Source organism: Sapajus apella, unplaced genomic scaffold, assembly GCF_009761245.1.
Source record: "Sapajus apella isolate SASKATOON/1434 unplaced genomic scaffold, GSC_monkey_1.0 scaffold3, whole genome shotgun sequence".
In the NCBI taxonomy this organism is placed as follows: Eukaryota; Metazoa; Chordata; class Mammalia; order Primates; family Cebidae; genus Sapajus; species Sapajus apella.
The window spans coordinates 2538166-2546925 of record NW_022436943.1 but is presented as its reverse complement, the minus strand read 5'-3'; positions in this window follow the sequence as shown (position 1 = coordinate 2546925).

Below are 8760 nucleotides of genomic sequence, written 5' to 3'. Positions count from 1 at the left end.
TTTTTTTTTTTTTTAATAATTGTTTTTATAGAGATGGGGTCTCATTATGTTTCCTAGACTGGTCTATGACTTCTGGCCTCAAATGATTCAGTGAGACTTCTGAATAAAACTATGTTTAATTCTTTAACAGCTTGATGTTTTTTCTTTAGTTGATACTCTGCTATACTCAACTTGTTCCTATTTTATTTCTTAATTTAAAGAAATCATTTTCAATTTCTTTACATTTGTTTAAAACCTCTAATTTTGGAGGAAGATGGTACATGATGCAGAGATTTGATGTACAGCCTACCACGTGCTGTTCTCTAGATTCCAAGATGTCACTGCTGTTGCTGCTGCTGTCCTAGTGTGTGGGGGTGGTTGAAACGAAGAATTCGTGACCAGCATTCCTTCCCACACAGTTCACAAGGAGGCGGCAGGAATGCCATGTGAACTATTTTGGTCCCAGCAGTGTAGGCAGAGCTGTGGAGATTGTTCCGTACTTTGCGACGGCCTCTACCTCTCATGGGATTTCTTCAGGGGATATCCTGTTCACTTTACGGGATGCCAAAAACTAAAAAAAAGGCTGAAATGTGGAGGTCCGTCTTCCTCAGTTAATTTGAAGAACTCTACTCTGGTGCCAAATCATTTACTTAGAGAGCGTGGTTAGATTTTGCCTAATTGCCTGGGGTCAGTCACTGGCAGCATTAACAAAACAGCTTTTTTTTTCCAACTACTTTTTAGATACAGGGGTGCATGTGCAGGTTTGTTACATGGGTTTATTACATCCAGGTACTGAGCACAGTACCAATAGGTAGTTTTTCCACCTGTGCCCTCCTCCTTCCCTTCCCTCTCTAGTAGTCCTATGGTATTGATCGCTCCCATGAATAATTTTTTTAAATTCATCTCTAGCACAATTCAGTCAATACTAGTTGTGTTATAATAAGCATTACTCAGATTAGGAGCTTTTCACGGGCTAAAGGAGAGTAGGATTAATTAAAGTATCTCACATCATAAGCCGAGTCCAGATTAGAGACTTTAATGAGAGAGGCAAAACTTCAAAACTTATAGAATAACATGTGAGACCATCTCTATAAACAGCAGTTTGGCAATTGTTAAAGTACAAACACAAGGCAGACTCTGGGTTCAAATCCTGACTCCACCTCTTATTTGCTGGGTGACCTCATCTAGCTGCTCCATTTCTCTGAGCCTTGTCTTCATCATCTGTAAAAGGGAGATGAAAGGAGTACCTGAAACATAGAAAGTTCTCAATGAGTGCCAGCTCTTACAATTTATAATCTTACCATAGGGACAGATCCCTTAAACAAATTCAAAAATACAATCCACATAGACAAAGATTCATAAGCACAATTACAATAAAACTAAGAACTTTTTTCTTTTTGAGACAGGGTCTTGCTCAGGCTGGAGTACAGTGGTGTAATCTCAGCATGATGAAGACTTTGATCTCCCAGGCTCAATCCATCCTTCCACCTCAGCCTCATGAGTAGCTGAGACTACAGGCTCACGCCACCATGCCCAGCTAATTTTTATGGGTTTTTTTTTTTTGTTTTTTTTGTTTTTTTTTTTTTGCAGAAATGGAGTTTCACCATGTTGCTCAGGCTGGTCTCAAACTCCTGGGCTCAAGAAATCTGCCTTCCTTGGCCTCCCAAAGTGCTGGGTTTACAGGCATGAGCCACCATGCCCAGACAAACTAAGAACTTTTACACATCAGTAGGCACCATAAAGTGTAAAAAGATAAGTCAGAAACTGAGAAACTTAATACAAAAAAATTAGCCAGGCATGGTGGTGTGTGCCTGTAGTCTCATCTACTTGGGGAGGCTGACGCAGGAGGATCATCTGAGCCCAGGAGGTCAAGGCTGCTCTGAGCTGCGATCATACCACTGTACTCCAGCCTGGGCAATAGAGTGTGACCCTGTCTCAAAAAAACAAATAAAAATCAAACTCAACTTTTATTTCTCACACATATGACTGACCAAGGATTCACATCCAGAATATATAAATAACTCCTTCAGGCCAATAAGAAAAAGTCAGTCAACCTGGTAGAAAAATGGGCAAAAACATAACAAGTATTCTTCATAAGAAAACATATATATAGCCAATAAACATATAAAAATACTTCAATTTCACCAATAATGAGAAAAATGCAAAATAATATCTCCAATGAGAACCATTTTACACCTGCTTCTTGGCAAATAATAATAATAATAATAATTTGTATACCAAGTGTTGATAAGGATGTGGAGCAAAAGAAACTCTTATCTAGTGCTGATGCTATTGACATTGGAAAGAGTTTGACAGTACTTGGTAAAAATGAAGATGTACATGTGAATTTCACGCTTATGTACATACCCCAGAGAAACTTCTGTACCTGGACAGAAGAGATGTGCAAGAATAACAGCACTCTTTGTAACAGCAAAAAATAAAAATAAAAAACAAAAAACTGGAAGCAGCTTGAATATCCATCGGCAGGAATAGTGGGCAAATGAATTTTGGCACACTTATAAATGGAATACAGCAATGAAATTACCTGAATGACAACTACCTACCTAGTAGCCACAGAAACATGGATGAATCCCACAAACATGATATTGGATTAAAAAGCCAAATCCATAAGAGATTTTATTCAGTATTATTCAAAAGCATGCAAAATGTAAAATTAGATAATATATTATTTAGAAGTACATCTATCCATATGTGGGAAGACCTAATGAGAAGCAAAGGATGGACCAGGTGCTGTGGCTCACATCTATAATCCCGGCAGTTTGGGAAGCAGAGGCGAGCAGATCATTTGAGCTTAGGAGTTCAAAATGAGCCTGGGCAACATGGGGGATCTGTATCGGTACAGTGATGATGGCGCCATTGCACTTCATCCTGGGTGACCGTGAGACCCTGTCTGAAAGCAAAGAAGGAAGGAAGGAAGGGAGAGAGGAAACGAGGGAGGGAGGGAGGGACACAGAAAATGAAAAACACAAAAATTCTGATAGTGGTTCAAAGGTTTGGCAATGTTCTATTTTCTAAATTGGGTGATGTGTTACATGGGCATTTGTACTACTGTTATTCGTAAAAGCATACACTGCTGTCAAGTGTGCTTTTTTTTGGTATGTCTTTACCCATAGCATGAAAGTCAAGTGTGCTTTTTTATAACTATATTTTATAATGAACACAAAAAGACCCATCTAGAAAAAAACAAGGTTTTGTGGTCACAGGTTTGAACAATTCAAGATTGGTAGACCTGGATTGAAGTGTGGTCTTCTGACCTTTATCAGCTGCATGACTTTGGGCAAATTCTCTTAGATTCAGTTTCCTAATTCATGAGATGGGAATGATAATATTTATCTTAAAGGCTTTTTTGAACATTAAGTAATAGGTAATGTGAGCTGTATGTCAGCTCAGTTCACCAAATACTTAACTTTGTGCCAGGAGCCCAGGACATGAAATTGGATAAGGCATGAGGAGCTTAACCGGCTGTGAGCAGGCAGACATGCAAATAGGTAGGCTCAGCCTTATGAGTTAACTTCAGCACAAGAGTGGGAGGAAACAAAGAAGCAGCAGCCAGCTCAGGTTGGGTGGGCAGGTGCAGCCTGGGATGGCTACCTAGAAAGGGTGATGACCACTGAGAAAGCTGAGATGAGTTAGCCACATGAGGAAGGGAGGTTGGGAGTGAGCAGGGCTTGCAGCAGGCAGAGCACAGGCAAAGACAGCAGAGTATGTATGTATCCATATTGAGGGCTTCGTGTGTTGGATGATCAAGTTCAGATTTAATTATTATTATTATTATTATTTTAGATGAAGTCTCACTCTCTCACCCAGGCTGGAGCGCAGTGGTGTGGTCTTGGCTCACTGCAACCTCCACCTCCTAGGTTCAAGTGATTGACTCTCTTGCCTCAGCCCCCTGAGTAGCTGGGACTACAGGTGCGCACCACCACACCTGGCTAATTTTTGCGTTTTTAGTAGAGATGGGGTTTCACTCTGTTGGCCAGGATGGTCTCAAACTCCTGATGTCGTGATCTGCCCACCTCAGCTTCCCAAAGTACTAGGGATTATAGGTGTGAGCCACCATGCAGCCTGGACTTGACTCTTAATAGGGAGCCACTAAGTAGCTTAAGATAAGAGGCAGCAGGGCAAGCCTACTGCTGTAAAAGCTCCTAAGTTGGAGGCGCAGGTGTGGCTGGGTGTGGTTTAAGGGGAGAATCACAAGATACCAGACAATTTAGAGACTGCTGTGCTCAAGTGAGGATATATGAGAAAGGCTGGGGAGAAGGAGAGGGATTTAAGAAATGTTGAGAAGTAAAATCGGTATGACCTGTTTATGGAGCAGGGGAGGGTGGGAGAGGGGAGAGTCTGAGATTGTTGTAGTTGGTGGTACTAGGTACAAAGGCAGCATCATTCACTGATGTGGGGAGGAGGAAAGAGGAACCAGTGTAGGGGGAACCAGAGTTTGGTTTCGAGACTCATTGAATTTGAGGAACTTGTAGAATATTCAAGCAGAAAAGGGTATACAGAATTTATTCTAAGGTGCACTGGTGAGGTCAGGGCCAGGAAAATAGATCTGGGACTCACCAGCATGCAGGTGGATGGGACTGTTCAGGATTAGCAAGTAGCCGATATCTTTCAGAGCAGTGTTCAACACACTTTTTCTGTAAATGGCCAGATAGTAAATATTTTAGGTTTTGTGGACCATATGGTCTCTGTCACAACTACTCATCTCTGTTGTTGCAGCGTGAAAGCAGCCACAGACAACATGTGAATAAATGGATGTGACTGTGTTCCAATAAAACTTTATTTACAAAAACAGCATGCCCACTGGATTTGACCCCTATTCTAGACAGAGCACAGAACACAAGGCCAACAAAAACTGCCTAAGAGGTAAGAGCATGGATTTGTAGGGTTCTCAAGTATTTAAGACAGGATCCCAGTTCAAAGGGAAATTCATTAGCTCCTAACTAAAACCTGGGAAGACAGGGGTGGAGCTGGACTACTGGATCTGGGAGCCTGATTGTGCCATCTGGGCTTCATCCTCAGATCAGCTTCACATGGTGAGATTATGGCCACAGGGGCTCCTGATGCCATCTTTAGAGTGGCAAAGGAAAAGGGGGAGTGTGGCAGATTGGACTACACAGTTCTTCATGCCTCCCCCGCCCCGCACAGGAATATTTGGCTTGTATGTCCCCACCCATTGCTCAGTGATTGCAGTATCTCCCACAGAGTCATCTCATTGATGGTGGGCTTGGGCACATGACTTGCTTTGGCCAATAGAAATGTGGGTGGAGTGAGGGTGACAGTTCCAGGTCAAGCTCTTTAGAAGTATTCCTGTGCTCCTTTCTACTCCAAGTAGCCACCGGTCCAGGGAGGAGAAAGAAACCTGTGAAGTGGACCTCAAGCCAATCCTGGCTGTCTTGAATGGAGCCGTATTTGACCTCTTGGGCAAGAAAATTAATGTAGATTATTGAAAACCACTGAGATTTTGAGGGTATGTATTAAGCAGCAAAACCAGTTGATTAAGGGTATTCCCAACCAGCTTCAGTTAGAAAATCAGGAAAAAACTCTGATTGGCCTCCTTTGGGACATGTGACCCATCCCTGGACCAATCACTGAGAACAGAAGGATTTAGTATTATGATTGGCCCACCCGGATCATGTGCCCCCTCTATTCAAGGTGATGGGGCCTTACCCAGGTGAAGAAAAGGGATGCTGAGCAGACAAAAGCAATTGTCAATATTGTGGAAAACCAACATAGAGCAGTGCTGTAGAAACCTGGACAGGAGAGAATTACAAAAATGAAGGTGTGTTGAATAAAGCCATCAGCTGTAGAAAGGATACCAAGACAGTAAGTGAAATGTGTTTATTGGCTTTGGCAATAATAGGTGGTCACTGGTGATCTTTTCCTGAGAGTTTCAGTAGAGTGTTGGGGTGACAGCCAGACTATAGTTAACTATAACATTTCACAAAACTCGATTTCACTACTGGAATGTCAGTTATTACTATAAAGAACCTTAGATAAGGAAGAGGTTAGGAATCAGGCAGAGCCAGGAGTTTTATTACTTTGAAGCCATAGGAGGCTTCTGGGAAAGGAATGTTGGTATCTGTCCATACTCGAGGGAGACAGTGCTCAGAGCGGAGAGAGCCCATCAAGGAGAAAACTAAGGCTGAGAGGCCAAGCACAGTCCTGGTGTGACCCTCAGGGCCTGAGGCAGAATTGTATCTTTGGGAATCAGACACAAAGGCAGGATCCAAGCAATGTGGAATTTAAAAACAGCAGGATTTAGTGAGAGATGACTTGGAGGGAGGTAGAATAGGCCAAGGGAGGAGAGAGCTGATAAGAATATCTGGTCTCAGGCCTGGAGAAACAAGAACAGAGCCAGCCCTAAACAGAAGTATTCAATGGACAAAATGTTAATCTAGTGCCCAACCTGCTGTAAGACTGACCTTTCCTTGACTTCTTGGAAAGCCTTTTTCCATAACTGTCCCCAACTCTTGTCCTCCCTCTATACCCCAACCCACCTGCCTTTACTGATTTCTGGCTATGCAGGGCTTCCCAAGGCTGTGTCCTATCCAGGCCAGTCCTCCACAGACAGCGTCTCTTCCCCTGCTTTGTTTAAAATCAAACCATCTCACTTCTTATCCTTTGCTCTCTACTTTCTTTTCTTTTTCTTTTTTGAGACAGAGTTTCACTCTTGTCCCCCAGGCTGGAGTGCAATGGCACAATCTCGGCTCACCACAACCTCCGTGTCCCAGGTTCAAGCGATTCTCCTGCCTCAGCTTCTTGAGTAGCTGGGATTACAGGCATGCACCACCGCACTTGGCTAATTTTTGTATTTTTAGTAGAGACAGGGTTTCTTCATGTTGGTCAGGCTGGTCTCGAACTCCTGACTTCAGGTGATCCACCCACCTTGGCCTCTCAAAGTGTTGGGATTACAGGTGTGAGCCACCGTGCCCGGCTGCTCTTCACTTTCAAAGAGGAGTCCAAGAATGAATCCATGCCAAGGTATGGACATAATAGATCTTCTGTGTCTATTTGCTTTCTAAATGGACTCTCCTGGCAACACAAGGTCTTAACCCAAAGAAGTATTTCAGTCATGGTAAGAATTTGGGCGGATGGAGATGGGAAGGGAAAATTGCCCCTCAAATCTTACTACATCATAGGTTTGTTACTGGTAGGGCTGCTTGTGAATTGGAGAAATATTAAGGGAAAGGAGATAAAAACCTTAATTTTAGAAATAAAATATTTACTTTGAGGTGATAACACAACAGATCTTAGATGTAATTGGTAAATAAAAATCTCCTGGAGTGAGAAATATACAGCTAGATAAATGGCCTGAGGTTGGAGGTCAAGAGGTAGTTACTGACTAGGCGTGGTGGCTCACGCTTGTAATTCCAGCACTTTGGGAGGCCAAGGTCAGAGGATTGCTTGAGCCCAGGAGTTTGGAGACCAGCCTGGGTAACACAGGGAGACCTCATCTCTAAAAAATAATAGAAAACAGTTGAGAAACATTAAGTTTATCCTGCCGCCATGGCTCCTTTGTGGAAGATATTTCTAGTTTGTAATTAGTGGTAGGTGGGTAACAGCTGCCTACTTGGTATATTCTGAAGTTATGTGTATATGTAGAACACCTGTGTATTAATAAGAATCACCTGTCAAAGTAGCAAATAAATGCTTGGATGAATCTCTGCTTGGGGCCTTCAGTCCTGGAGAGCTGTCAGCCCCACAGGCTCTCAGGCTGTTGGTCCCCAGGATAGATCCACTCTATTGTGTTATCTGGGTGTCTGCCTCTCACTACCTTCAGCCTGCCTGGGTGGGGGTCTCCCAACCAATCTGGTTCTCAGTAGAAAACTTAGCTGGGGGTGGTGGCATGTGCCTGTGGTCCTAGCTACCTGGGAGGGTGATAGGAGGATGACTTGAGCCTGGGAGGTTGAGACTGCAGTGAGCTGTGATCATGCCACTGTACTCCAGCCTGGGCAACAGAGCAAGACCCTGTCATAAAAAAAAAAAAGAAAGAAATAGCCACATCATAGTATTATCTTTCCCTTCCAGTTTATAGTTTACAAACACTGTCACCTCTATTATTTCATTTGATTCTTTCAAAAGCTCTGTAAAGTAGGAAGAACATTTGTGCTTTTAAAAAGCATTTTTTTTTTTTTTTTTTGTTTGAGACAGTCTTGCTCCGTCGCCAGGTGCCAGGCTGGAGTTCAGTGACACTCAGCTCACTGCAACTTCCGCCTCCCAGGTTCAAGCAATTCTCCTGCCTCAGCCTCCCGAGTATCTGAGACTATAGGCACACACTACCACGCCCAGCTAATTTTTTTTGTATTTTTAGTAGAGACGGGTTTTCACCATGTTGGCTAGGCTGGTCTCGATCTCTTGACCTCATGATCCACCCCCCTCAGCCTCCCAAAGTGCTGGGATTACAGGCGTGAGCCACTGTGCCCGCCCAAAAAGCATTTTTATATTTAGTATTTTTATTTATTTTTAATTGATACATATTTGTACATGTTTATGGGGTACATGTGATATTTTGTTACATGCATAGAATGTGAAATGATCAAGTCAGGGCATTTAGGGTATCCATCACCCTGCGTTTTTATCATTTCTGTGTATGGGAACATTTAAACTCTTCTAGCTATTTTGAAATATACAATACATTGTTGTTAACTATAGTCACCCTACTCTGCTATCTAATGTTAGAACTAATTTCTTTTATTAACCAACCTCTCTTCATTAAAATTTGAATTAAACATGTTTTTTTCAGAGTCTCACTCTGTTGTC